General features: G+C 38.7%; 1 pseudogene; it reads right to left on the bottom strand.

Annotated features, from left to right (window-relative positions):
- Positions 1 to 3,868: 3,868 nt before the first annotated feature.
- LOC127665318 (uncharacterized) lies at positions 3,869 to 3,998 on the bottom strand (annotated as a pseudogene).
- Between the last annotated feature and the right edge of the window lie 9,872 nt (positions 3,999 to 13,870).

Here is a 13,870-nt window from a genome sequence, read left to right as displayed (position 1 = left end):
GGACAAAATGGCTATCTCAAAGCGAATGGCTGAAACAAACAAAGCTGGGCATTAACAACCAGCTCAAAATAAACCAACAGACCAAGGGAGGGTGGAGCCTTGGAAAGAACTCACCAACATCACCAGCGAGGTGATGTTGAAGGATAAGGTACCATGCTCACACTAGACACCAATCCGGGAAACTCCTCTGGTGAAAGTGTATCATCCCCGGGGCTCCACCCTGGCTGCTGAAAGCTTTAGACACACAAATGCAGCTCTGATCACAGAGTTTCTTCTGGAATCAAATGTGGGTGACACAGTAGTATACGTTTGGGGGTACCTCAGATGCCATGTTTCAATGTGATAGTAGTTTGGGGAAGTCTTTTTCTTTTTAGCCAGTTCTAACTGTAACTTGATCTTACAGTTCTAACTTCATTTGGAGTAGCTGGTTCTAATAATTCTTAGGTAAAAATGGTTTTTAATATCTAAGTTATGGTAACTTTTATTTGTGGATACTGAGTTGATCTGTTTTATTATACTGGCATTGTACCAGATTTATCTTGGAAAAGTACATAGAAAGCCGCATTTTAGAAGCAATTAGATAACAATATGGCATTTCTTTAACTTTTCTTTTAACAAGATTGCCTTTTGAAGTGTACCAAATACTGACAAGTGGTACAAACAGGAGATGAGATCCATTAGAAACCAGGATTCTATGGGCCTTGTAGGCATAACCAAATCCCCCTTTTTATTTTCATGGTTAGAAATAGTAACAGAATTCTAAAATAAATCACTGTAGTGCTGTCCACTTCCTTTTTATTATCAAGATACAACTGTTGTTTAATTAAAACAGATGCACATGAGTGCAGGTGTCTGCAGAGACCAGAAGTGTCAGACTCCCCTGGAAGTGGAAGTACAGATGGTTGTGAAGAGCCTAATGTTGGTGCTGGGATCTGAACTCAGGTCCTCTGGAAGAGCAGCCAGTGTGCCTAACGGCTGAACCGACTCCAATCCTAATTAGTAAGTCCTGGCTAAAATAATATACAACTTCTTAAATATCAAGGGACACCAGTGGTTAAGAACACCATTAATGTTGTTATTAGAGACTGTTGCCTTCTGCATAATTTGGATAAGAAGTGTTAATGCAAATCTTTGTGTTTCTCTAACTGAAGTAAATGCAGGGAAAGTTCCTTCCTTTCTTAAACATCTGAGCACATGATAGGGTCTTTTACAACATTTATTGTGTTGTACCTTAACATTTTAATGTCAACAGAAACACAGTCTTGTGTGTGTGTGTGTATGTGTGTGTGTGTGTGCCTTTCACTTAACAGGAAAAAGTTTATTCACTTGTTTTAAGACAAACTAAAGTTGTGTTTTAATTTTTTAAAATTTTGTGCATTTAAAAATCTAGATTTCCTTTATCCAGTTTTTACTGAACCACAGTGAGAAAGGTGTGATTCACAAAGACTATAAAGAAAGACAATGGAATCTCTTATGAACGCTAGACGCAAGCAAGGTGGGAGTCTGAGATAAGCAAATAGATAAGCAACATTAATGATTAATGAGAGGAAATGATAGCATTATCACAATTTCATTAAAAACAAGATTAGCCTTATTTTGTTACTTAGGAATGTACAAGTGAAATACTAAGCACCAGAATTGAAATTTAAATCTGAAAGGATTTAAGAAATGTGAAGAGTGAGAGGAAGTTCCTCAGGGTATCTGGTTGTCAGTGGCGTTGGAGGTGAGCATCACTGAGCGCTTTTGAGTATCACGTGGATGTGTCCTTAGTGGCCATCGGCATGTGCTGGATGTGGAAAATGTGTATCTGAAACTTCATGTCCTGCAGTTTTGGGACCCAGGTGTTGCTTAGCAGCAAGCCTGTCACTCCCTGTCCTCTAGTCAGGATGGAGGCTTCTCCGTGATGTCTTTTTGTCTTGTACTTGAGGAAATCATCTGATTCTCTTTATCCCTTGAGGAGGGTTTGTAACCGATTTGGATTTTTAAATTATTTCATTTTAAGGTCCTTTATAATTGTATACACCTTTATGTACTAGAGATGGCTCATATTTTGTACTTAGTTTTTGTAGGGTACCAAGTCATGTGCCTTTTGTGTTAATCGTGACTGTTACATAAATGAAATAAAGTTTTAATTTATATATTTTAATTTAGAACCTGTTTTGAAAGGAAATCTTATCAAAATCTTTGTATAGAATATTGCATTAAAGCAGCCTTTTTCTTATGAATCCAGTGACTATTGTTTTATACAAATAACATTTTAATGTTTTATTAAATAATAGTTTCAAAAATACCATTTTAGTACTTTTAAGAAGTTTAGAGTACCCAAGTATGTAAAGCAGTATGTATTTATTAGTGTTCTTAATAAGTCACCAAAATGCTTGATTAGCCCTATTCTATCTACTCTAAAAGTAGTTTTTAATTTTAGAAATTAAAATATAATCATCTCATTTTCCCTTCTCTTTAATTCTACCCCCTCACATACACATACAAACACACAAATGTGTATTCCTAAATATATAAGCACAATCTGCTCAGTCCTCACAGTGTTACTTTCATGCATACATTTTTTTCAGGGCTGACCATTTCGTCTTGGATAACCAGTTGCGGTCCTCTTCTCTGGGGAATACTATTTTCTTCCACTTTCAACATTCCTTAGTCACCCGTGGTTCTTCGTCTCTGGATGAGCTTTCCCCTTTCACGTTATCATATCTGTTGATGTCATCCTTATTCAGGACTTGTTTAGGTAACTACATTGTTGAGACGCTGGTGTCGCTTCCCCTGCATTTCTAGGAGATGCAGCCTCAGAGAAAACATCCTGTTTCTTTGCCTCTGAACAATCTTTCTGCCTCCTCTTCTGCCATGTTTTCTTTTAAGACTTAGGTGTAGGGGTTCTATTATAGAAAGATCAGTAGTTTAAGTGAAATTATTCTACCCAGTCTGTAAATGCTCCCCCCCCAAAAGCTTAGACTATCTAAGACCAGGCATGAGAACCCCCTTATAAGTTCTTGGTTAGGGGAGTCCAAAAACATCCCAAACAGTACATGTTATTGTTGCCCTTTGTGCCTCACATAGGTCGGAGGTAAGTCCCTATTGCTGAAGATGCCTGCATTTCAGACACAGAACCCGGAGGAGATGAGCCTGCTCTGACCTAAAAGCATCTTCCTTTGGACTGCTTTAGTTTCCATGGCACCAGAAGGTACCATGCAAGTTTCTAAGGGAGGAAAGCGACCAGTAGTCCCACCCAGCTGTGTTGCCTTTGAGTTATAGCTGCCATTTCACAGTAAAACCTAAGGCACAGTAGTGGCATTCGTGTCTTGTGGTGACCAATAATTCTCTGATTGAATTTAAAACCTGTTTGACAAGAGGGAAACCAGTCCTGATATGGAAAATCTAGATGTTCACCCAGGGCTCGTGAGGTCATGGATCTTGGAGGAGAACCTGCAACCACCACTTTGCTAGACCAGCATAATTTCTAACACCATTCCAATTGTGTATCTTTATACCTACAGATAAGAGCAGTTCTTACCCTTCAACACAGGAACATCTCTTTGTAATAGATAGGGATCATTACAGAAAAACCACAATCAATCAAACTAGGGGAAAAAAGTGATTGTGCTGTGCTCAGCTTCAATTGATCCGTGCAGGAAGTTTTAATTGGCTTTATCTTGTATTAAGATATAGAAGTAGACATCTGTGTGTTTGCATCTTAAAAATATGGAGATAAATTTTAAGTAGTAACCATTTTTCAACCAATCAATCATATATGCAGGTGTCATTCATTAACATTCTAGGAATGTCAGGCTGCCTTGACTACATTAACATCAATGGAAAATGATAGATTCTTTAACAAATATTGATGGAAAGACTGGATATAAATAAGGAAAAAGTCACAATCTACACAAAAATGAACTCAAATTAGATTGGGAAAAGTTTTCAATTAGCAATAATCGCGCCTCGGATAAACCTCATTGGCTACGATACTGCCACTGCGCAAAGCTTAGATTGTAAATATTTTAAAACCTAAATTTATAAAACTATTATAAATAAAGAAGAGAAAATCTTCTTAAGTTTGAGATAAGTGAAAGATGTTTTAGGGCCAGAGTAAAAGCTATATATCACAGAAAACGCCAGCTGTGTGTGAGAGGTAACCCAAGGACTTGGAAAAGTGACACTGGACTGAGGAGTCCCGGCCTGCCTGAGTTCCGCAGTGAGAGTCTGGATTCAGTCACTGAGGGCTGGGCATGTAGCTCAGTGGTCAGGGACCGTCCTAGCATGCGTTTCGCGTTTCATTGTTAGTCCTGCAATGAAACAAAATAAAAGAGAAAGGAGAGGAGAGGAAGGGCAGTGTAGAAAGGTGTGAAGAAGGAGAGGGAGACAAAAAAGGAGGAGAAACACGGAGGGTAGGGAAGTGGTAGAGAAAGGGAAAATAATTTTTAAATTTTTATTAATCATTTTATTTGTTTACATTTCAAATGATATCTCCTTTCTTGGTTACTTCACCACAAACCCCCATCCCTCTTACCCTCTTCCTCTATATGAGCGCTCCTCCACCAACTCACCCACTCCTGCCTCACCACTCTAGCCTCCCCCTCTGCTGGGGCATTGAGCCTCCCTCCCTTCCCATTAATGTCAGGTAAGGCCATCCTCTGCTACGTTTGTATCTGGAGCCATGGATCCCTCCATGTGTACTCTTTGGTTAGTGGTTTAGACCCTGGGAGCTCTGGGTGGTCTGGTTAGTTGATATTATTCTTAGGAGGTAGCAGTCCCCTTCAGCTCCTTCAGTCCTTCCCCTCGCTCTACCATGAGGATCCCCAGGCTCAGTCTGATGGCTGGCTGCAAATATCTGCATCTGTGTTGATCAGGTGCTGGTAGAGCCTCTGAGGGAACAGCCATATTCCAATTGCTGCTTGGAATTAGCTATAGTATAGCAGTTGGGCTTCACTATCTTTATCTCTTCTAAAGAGAGATAAAAAATTAAAAGTAAATTAAGTTAATGGAAGATATTCATAATACATGTAACTGATGAATGACCAGCATCTTTATAATAACATATGAGATATACTCTATATTTCTCAATTTTTACTCTCTCTCTCTCTCTCTCTCTCTCTCTCTCTCTCTCTCTCTGTGTGTGTGTGTGTGTGTGTGTGTGTGTATCAACTAGCATAGGCTTATATTTCACATACTATAGGCTATAATCTTACTGGTTTACAGAAAGCTAATTTGATACTCAGTATTTCAAACTGAATAAAAATATAAGATGATATGTCAAGAATGTTCTCATTCTCAAGCTGAGTACCTATCTGTCTCACAGCAAATGCTTATACCTACATAACAGGAAATCAAATAAAACAGGAAGTTGGCACATTTGTACATAAATGAGCTTTACATGAGTAATCAGAGGAAAACAACTTTAAAATCCACAATTGGACTGAGGATGTAGGTCAGTTGGTAGAGTGGTTTTCTAGCTTCCAGTAAGCTCTGGGCTTGAGCCTCAGCACCACAGAAACCAGGAAAGGAAGCACAAAGTCACAGCCCTGGTGCCCTGGAGGCAAAAGTGACAAGGTGAGAGCTTCAATGCATTCTCAGCTGCATACTGAGTTTGCAAAGCCATAGGGGGTCCTGTCTCTAAAAACAAAAGAAAAAAATCTGATGCTACTATACAATAAAATGAATAAAGTACAAATTGGAAATTCCAAGGGCTAACATGTGTATGAGACCACACAGCACGGAGCCTAGGCTTACAAAAACCAACATCTAGACTACAAGGACTAACAGGAAAATGTTCTTGGAAGGTTTATTAGTAACGTCTCCAAACTGACAAAAAATTATTTTTGAACAAGATAGATAAATGAATGCTGATAGGTCTATACAATGAAATATGTGATGGTTAATTGTATGTTGTTAAACTGGCTATTTATTTATATAAACATTAATGTTTTTTCTGATTAGGCTAACATAACTTGTTACATTTTTAGTGAACTAGATTATCTCCATATGGCCACAAACATCATTAATCAGTTTAAAGACCACAGGGAAAGTTTGACCTCCACAAGGGTCAGAGAATCCTATGAATAGTCTTCAGCATGAGGTCTTCCTTAAATCTTCAGCCTGCTGGTCTACCCTGAAGATTTGGAGACTTATTACTCTGTGCAATTACATGATACAAAACCTGCCACATACTTCTTTTTTATGTGGAAAGAGTAGGTGAATGGATAAATAAATGATAGAAACAGATTGAGTATAGATAGATAAATAGATAATGGTGATGATGATTATGATGAAGGTAAATAAATGATAATAGGAGGTGGGTGCATAGATAGGTAGATAGATAGATAGATAGATAGATAGATAGATAGACAGATAGAATTGGTTTTGTTTCTCTGAAGACCTCATTTAGTATTGAATACAACCCAGCAATTAAAAATGGACAAGCTGCTTTTACATGTCATTCTATGTAAAAAGTCATGTGAGTGAAAGCAACTTAAAAGACAGCATGCTTTAGTTCCATTGTGTGAAAGTTTATGAAAGATCCAACTTATCTTTACCAATAGAAACCAGGTCACTTGTTACTTGGGGATGGACATGGATGATACTCAGTAGGATGTAGCACCAGGAAGCTTTTCCCTTGGCCCCAAGGGAAGCCCTAGCCATCAATAGTGATCCTTCTTGCAGCAGAACAGAGTAAGGGCAAAGCAGGTAATGAATGCTGTGCCCGGGGTCTCATAGCAAAGGTGAGCTGAAGAAACCTCGCTTCTGTGCGCACACTTGACCAGCCACATCTCATCCACATACCCGACGCAGAGGGAGGGTGAGGCTGGAATGTCTCCACACAGAGCTAATAGGAAAGACTTCAGTACCAAGTAGGAACAAACCCAAAACAAGCACGGAAGAACAACTGCAGCAATTGTTATCTGAACAGGAACCACGTCATACAGAAATTCCATCCCTTCTCTTAATTCACATATGTACCGGGAAGATTATAAACACATAATAAGCTTATGGTAAATGACAGAATGAACCAGCCTCATCTACAAGGGTAATGTTTCTTTCTTCTCACAATCGCTCAGCACAGAGGATTGGAAAACTTGTGAAATGTTGTTTCATAGCAGTCAAAGATGGATGTAGTTCCATTTATTTCATATCTTTATCTCTTTAACTAATTTTCCTGCTGTCATACTATCTCCTCCTAAATAATTTAAAAATGATTGCTTATATTCCTGATATTTTTACTGGGAGATGCTCAGGCCAGAGGACACCACTTTCTGTTGGCTTTGCTTTGGGATCAAAGTCATCATTGTCATCATTAGGGATCACAACCAGGGAGAAAGCACACAAAACCTAGAATCCCTTCTACAGGACACATAAGGTCTTCTTATTCTTCAACTGACACCAACATCCTGATTACAAGTCTTTGTGGGGCGCCCACTATAACTGTGTTAAAGATGAGAAAGCGAATTGTAAAGTAGCAGGCTTCTCTAATCCGTACAAAGACAGAGTCAAGAAGCAATGAGACAGGCAAGGATCAGAAGTCAGTAACCTCCACGTCATTGAGTTACCCAGGGGCAGCCAGCATGGAATTATTTCAATAGAGAAGTCAGCCAAGCAGAATGAGATATCAAGAGGAAGACAGCTGGAGCAGTAGTAGAGATGTTCTTCTGCAACTTTGTAGTTGTCCGATACTATCTGAGGAAGTAAGCAGACACCAAAGCAGGAGACACTAATGATAGCACTAGTGGGAGGATTAAGACACCGCTCTCACTGAAGTCATTGGTATCCAGGCAAATCTGACTATATAGTGAGTTAATTTTAATGGGAAATTTATTATTTCAAATCATGCCTTCAGTGGGACCCCGTGCAGCAAGGGGCAGATGAACACACCAAAACTCACAGCAGTAATATCTAAAAATGTTAGGACTCACAAAGATGATTCATTAATAATCTATCCTACTAAATAGTTGAATATGCCAAGAGAATGAAAGAAACACATTATAATTTGAGATACGCATTAATTAGTAGATGCAACATTATTCTTTATAGGAATGTGACACATTCCCAGCGTTCAACGTGTACATATTTCATGCACATGTGAATAGCTATAGAAAGTCTGGGATTAGATTTTATTGTTTTTTTTTTTTTTTTTGTTTTTTTTTTTTTTGTCACAGGTCCATTGTTGAAGCCAAACATTTAGGTCTAAAAGATTCCAAATGCTGCTTAGTTAGACATGGGTCACTTGGCTACTCTGAAGCCAATGGATAAAGTTACTTTACTGGGACACACAGACCGAGATGGTTGTGGGTGTTTTTGCTGTGTAAGGAGGCAGAATAACAGTATTAACAATAAAACAATAACGAAACAATAATATACAAATTCCTCTGTGTATGCTACAGAGCTTGCAATCATCTTGTACATTTTAGGTGTGACCATAGATGGCTTTCATGTTTAAAGTCTATTACTTATTTCTGAACCACTGTTAATGAAATTATCATAACTATACAAGGAGATATCCTTGGAAAATAGACATTTCGTCTGCTCAACTCAACTGCATTAGATTTTTCAAGTATTTTTACTCCATCTTATAAAGCAATTGAGAAGCATGTTATTCAAAAGCATCAGCTGCTGGCTGGGCGGTGGTGGTGCATGCCTGTGATCCCAGAACTCTAGGAGGCAGAGGCAGGCAGATTTTTAAGTTCGAGGCCAGCCTGGTCTACAGAGTGAGCTCCAGGACAGCCAGGCTACACAGAGAAACCCTGTCTTGGAAAAAAAACCCAAATCCAATAAACAAATAAATAAATAAAATAAATTAAATAAAAGCATCATCTGCTGGACATGGTTAGGCCTTTGTGACGACTGGACCGTTGTGAACCACTGTGGCTGTGCTGTTCTGTAAAGCACATGGTCTATAGTCTGTGTCTTCATCTCTTCTCCCTCTGTCTAGCAACTGTCCCTTTATCGCTGCCAGTTTTCTTGCTTCTAATTTCTCACCTCCTTTAATTTGTATGTATGTGTGTTGTTGTTATTTTTTTATTTGTATTTTTAATCTGCTTTGAGCAGGAAACCAGAAAAGCCATCTTTGGTTGCCACAGAAGAAACAATCTCGGTAAAATCTCACATGTGTACAAAGAGGAAAGAGAGACTCTTGTAAGTTGTCATCTGACTTCCACATTATAGCATACATGTACGCACGCACGCATACCCACCCTACACACACACACACACACACACACACACACACACACACGTCCTATAAATTCTTCTCTACTTCAAGTGTGATTGATCTTCACTCACCTAAGATGCCTGAGTTTTAACTTAAAACTGTATCTTTTTCTTCTTCCATGTCAAACAAATCAGTGATCATTACAGTCAAACGACTTGGTTCTACAGACTCCTGGATGAACCGGTTTCCTCGTAATAATAACGACCAGATCACAGGAGTCCCCACTCCTGACTTTGTCTCACGCTCAACCGTGTTCACGAGCCTTTCCTGAAGTGAATATCTTGGTATGGAGCAGGACCGCACACTGAAGCCAAGCAGACAGAAGCAGGCCCATAAACAACAACACTGACTGTGCTTGGTGGAAATGTATAAAACTGGCACTCTACTCAGTGCTTCATGCTTTCTAGACTATTTCACATGATTGAGAAGATATGTCCATTCTGATACAGCTCATATTAATTTTCATGTTTTTGAAGCACACACTATCACGTTACCTGTTTTATGGAAGAGAAACAGCACACTTCAAGCAAAGTGTGTATAGACAGGGTGAATAAAATAGCTTTGTCAAATGCTTGTCTTTTATCACACAGTTAGAGGTACATTGCCGCCAGCCTCAGATGTTTGGGCACAATCACTAAGTGACAGAGGGCTTATGGAGTGTGAGAACACATTCTCTCGGCCAGGATGTGTCGTGGAACCCCACAGGTCTAATGGACCCGTCACCATCTTTGGAGAAGGCAGAGCCTGGTCCTCGTGCCACTAGCGCTCTAGCTCCATGCTTCTTTATTTCTTTATCCACGAGCCAAAACAACATTTTTTTTTTCATCCAGCCCTTACTGTTTTAATCAACATTTAAAGGAAGAGAGAGGTAGGGGGCTCCTTCAGGAGGAATGGTGATTTAGTTCAGTGCCACTGACTGTCAAATGAGCCTAAAATAGTCATCCATCACTGCCCAACACCATTGGGACTACACTACAAAAACAGTGATCAGAATCTTTAAAACACCTATTAAATAAATCTTTCAAGACCTTCCTGAATAAAAAGGGGATTATAAAGCTTACAAGAAATCTCTTTTTTCTTTAGTCATTGAATGACCCACTGCTTTATAGATCATTCCTATTTCTCTTCTGAGAATAGGAAAATGAGAGACATTTGAGGGATTATTTTTTTCCAATTAAAATGAGTTGCAGGAAGCCAAAAAATACACCACTTCCCTAGAAGGCACTCAGTTCTCCAGCTTTTTTATTTTTAGGATAATTTAAAATTGTACACTCTCTGGTATCATGTTTTTCAACTGCAGTAGACATTATAATCTAGAACAAGGCATTTTTATATACATGTGTAAGATGTTGACAAGAGATTGCAACCAGAATTACAGTGACTTCTGTTACTCAGTGTTGATGTACATGGATGTTGTTGATTTTGCAAGCAAGAAGAACAGAGGCATGTATACAAGCTGTATCCACCATGCTTCCATGTACCACTGTTGAGTGATGGATGCCAAACTGTAGCTCCTCCTTCATAGCTCTTGTATCAAGTAACACTAAAAATACACAACAATGCTCCCTGTTATAAAAGGAGCCCAATTCTGAAGCAGCTTATAGTGACTATTGTTCAGAAGGTCAAGCATGAATCTGTAGACTCTGATGCATTCAGAATGACAAAGGATGTTATTAAATTAAAAACATCAAAAAATGCTTTTTTTGGGGGGGGGTCTTGTAACTAACATAGGTTCATATGTTCATGGAATATACTTCAAGTTGAAATGTGTTTTACGCTCTGAAGCAACTTTTACTTTCTATGACAGTGATTCAGAAATGATCAGGAAGTTTGATGGTATTCAGGCTGCTGCCATGCGCTGACCTTCGTACTGCACAGCAGGGCACTTAACTTCTGTCTACTGGTCATTTTGAAAAATAGGATCTATTTGAATTCTGTGTAAAAAGAAGTTTAAAATAGCTTAATATTCTGCCACAAATAAAAAAATCTATTCCTGGATTCAGGACGTCAAATCACTGCCCTGATATTAGACGCATTGTAATTATAACCTCAGTAATGAAAAAAGACTGGATGATACAATCAAAAAGAAAAAAAAATATACTCTAGAAGTTGTGTTCAATTTTCTTTATTTTAATAATTTACATTCTATAGATATAAGCAAATATAAAATGAGTAATTTATAAAATATAGATGAAAATTAGGGACAAAAATTTAGACACTTTAGAGAAAGAATATACATTTTTATACACTGATTATGGGGAAAAAGAAAGTTCCATTTGTGATAGTTTGAATGAGGAATGTCCCCCATAGGCTCAGATATTTTCACTGGCACTATTTGGGGAGGAAACTGTGGTGGTGTGAATAAGAATGGATCCCCAAGCTTTTGGGCTAATATAAGTGAGTACATACTGAGTGTGGGTTTTTTTTTTTTTTTTTTTTTTTTGGCTGTGTTACCTCACTCACAATGATATTAGAATAATGGCTGATAATGATAGATTACATTCTTCACCCCATCCATTGAAAACACATTCTGAGTTCCTTTTTACAATTTCTTAAAGTTCCACTTGGGTTTTCTATGTCTTTTAAGAGACTGAGAAAGTTTGGAAAGCTTAACTTATGAGTCACATGTGACCCCATTTCAAGTCTTCAGTTATAACCAAAAATCTCCCTGTCATAGTCAGCTCATGATTTTATTTTACCCAATTCTTAAATGCTGATCCATGGACTGTCTTTTGAACCTAGTGAGTCTCCAAGTGCTATAGTAATCTTTCTAAGCCAGCGTGGAGTATACCAATATGGTAGAGACATGAATGTCCTTCTAGACCCAGTTTGTAGGTCTTCTGAGCATTGACAGTCTTGCACTGATGTGAACAGAACTATCACAAACACAATGTCCCGAATGAAAGAAAGACTCTGGATTTCTTCTTTGTGTTTAAGTCTGGTTTTGTTTGAAATGAAAAGACTGAAAAGGATACAATTAACTTATAGAGTGAACACTGACTGGAAAATCGATTAGTTTTGTAGCTCTCTTCCCTAAGGACCTTCTGCAATATTTATTTTGGACAGTGTTTCATTTCTTATGATGAATCATGAGTTCTTTGCAAGAAAAAAATATGTCTAGATTCCTGTGCCAAAATGATTACAGCTGAAAAAAATTGGCTCTTTTCTTGAAGATGAAATTAAAAACACAGTCACCAAACCTTGCCTAGAGAGGGGTCTGCTTCCTAAGACATGTGAAACATTTTCATTCGCTGAAGTGTAAAAGTGCAAACAAATAACTTGTGGTTCTGTCTAGTGTTTATAACCTAACCTTCATTTGAGTAACAAAGTAAGCTTATAACTTATTCCTAATTCACTTATTAGGATATCAGATATTTAACTTAGCAGAATTATGGATATGCTGTGTAGATGCCCAGGAAAAATCATTAGATAGAATTATAGGTATGCTAGGTAGATGCCCAGGGTAAACCATGTAATTAACTTAATATTCTCCACTGGTTTAACTTACTAAGAACTAATTGGAAAACCTCAGGCACTCATTCTTACCTTCCACCTTGTTTGAGGTAAGAAGCTTTTGATGTTTGCTGCCTCACATTCCAGGTGAACTGGTCCATAAGGCTGCAGGGAAGCTCCTGTCTCTGCCTCCCATCATGTCAAAGGGGCAGTGACACTGCAGATGTGCACCATTGCATCTGATTGTACATGGGTTCTGGGATTCAGGAGATCTGAATTCAGCTCCTCACATTTGCACAGCAAGTACTTTACCCTCCCCCATCCCTGCCAAGGCTCAGTAAACAGCAGAAGAGAAGGCAGAAAGGACCTAAGAATTGGAGGATAGACAAGGATACTTTGAGATGCAGTCTGGATATCACATGGATAGAGTGTTCACACAAGACCTGAGCTAGATCAAGCCAGCCAAGATTTCAGCAGGGAAATGGAAGGATCTTACAAGGCCCCAACCACAATTGAGGAACTATTGGTGGTTGATAGTTGTTGGGGGAGAGGAAAACATTCTTTTTGAGGATATGGCCAACTGGCAAGTAAATGACCCCATAACCCTGTATCTATGAGAAGCTCTAATTGGATTGAATTGGTGGTTTCAAAAATGAGGAGATGTGAAGTTGGGGGCAGTGGGACATGCTGGGGGTGGCAGGGAGTATGAGAGGGAAAATGGTGGTCGCCCTACAATCCTATTTCATTGTATATATGGATGGAGGCCTCAAAAATAAATTTATAGAAGCATTCAACATGACTAAGTTGTCTTCAGTCCAGACATGGAAGGATGTTTCAATAAACACTAAACAACAGAAATCACATGAACATCTCAACATCTAAAGGTCTTTGACAAAATCCAATATCCCTTCTCCATAAAAGCCTTAGAAAATGGGTATAGAGAGATTATATCTCGACAAAATTAAGGCTATTGATGGTAAACTATAGACTATATCATGCTAGGTGGAGAAATCTCATAATGAGGAAGGTCAATGTCTCTACTTCTACACAACACTGCACTTCAAGTCTCAGCTAAAAGCTGGGAGAAGGAGAAGAACACAGCCATTGCAGCCAATCAATGAACTTCAGGATCCCCGTCTCTGAAAGATGAAGAGCAGCTGTGGACGACACCATGCATTGAGCTCTTGCCTCCACATGTATACA

Source organism: Apodemus sylvaticus, chromosome 14 (genome assembly GCF_947179515.1).
Source record: "Apodemus sylvaticus chromosome 14, mApoSyl1.1, whole genome shotgun sequence".
In the NCBI taxonomy this organism is placed as follows: domain Eukaryota; kingdom Metazoa; phylum Chordata; class Mammalia; order Rodentia; family Muridae; genus Apodemus; species Apodemus sylvaticus.
The sequence above is the reverse complement of the archived record's forward strand: the minus strand, read 5'-3'. Positions and strand labels throughout refer to the sequence as shown.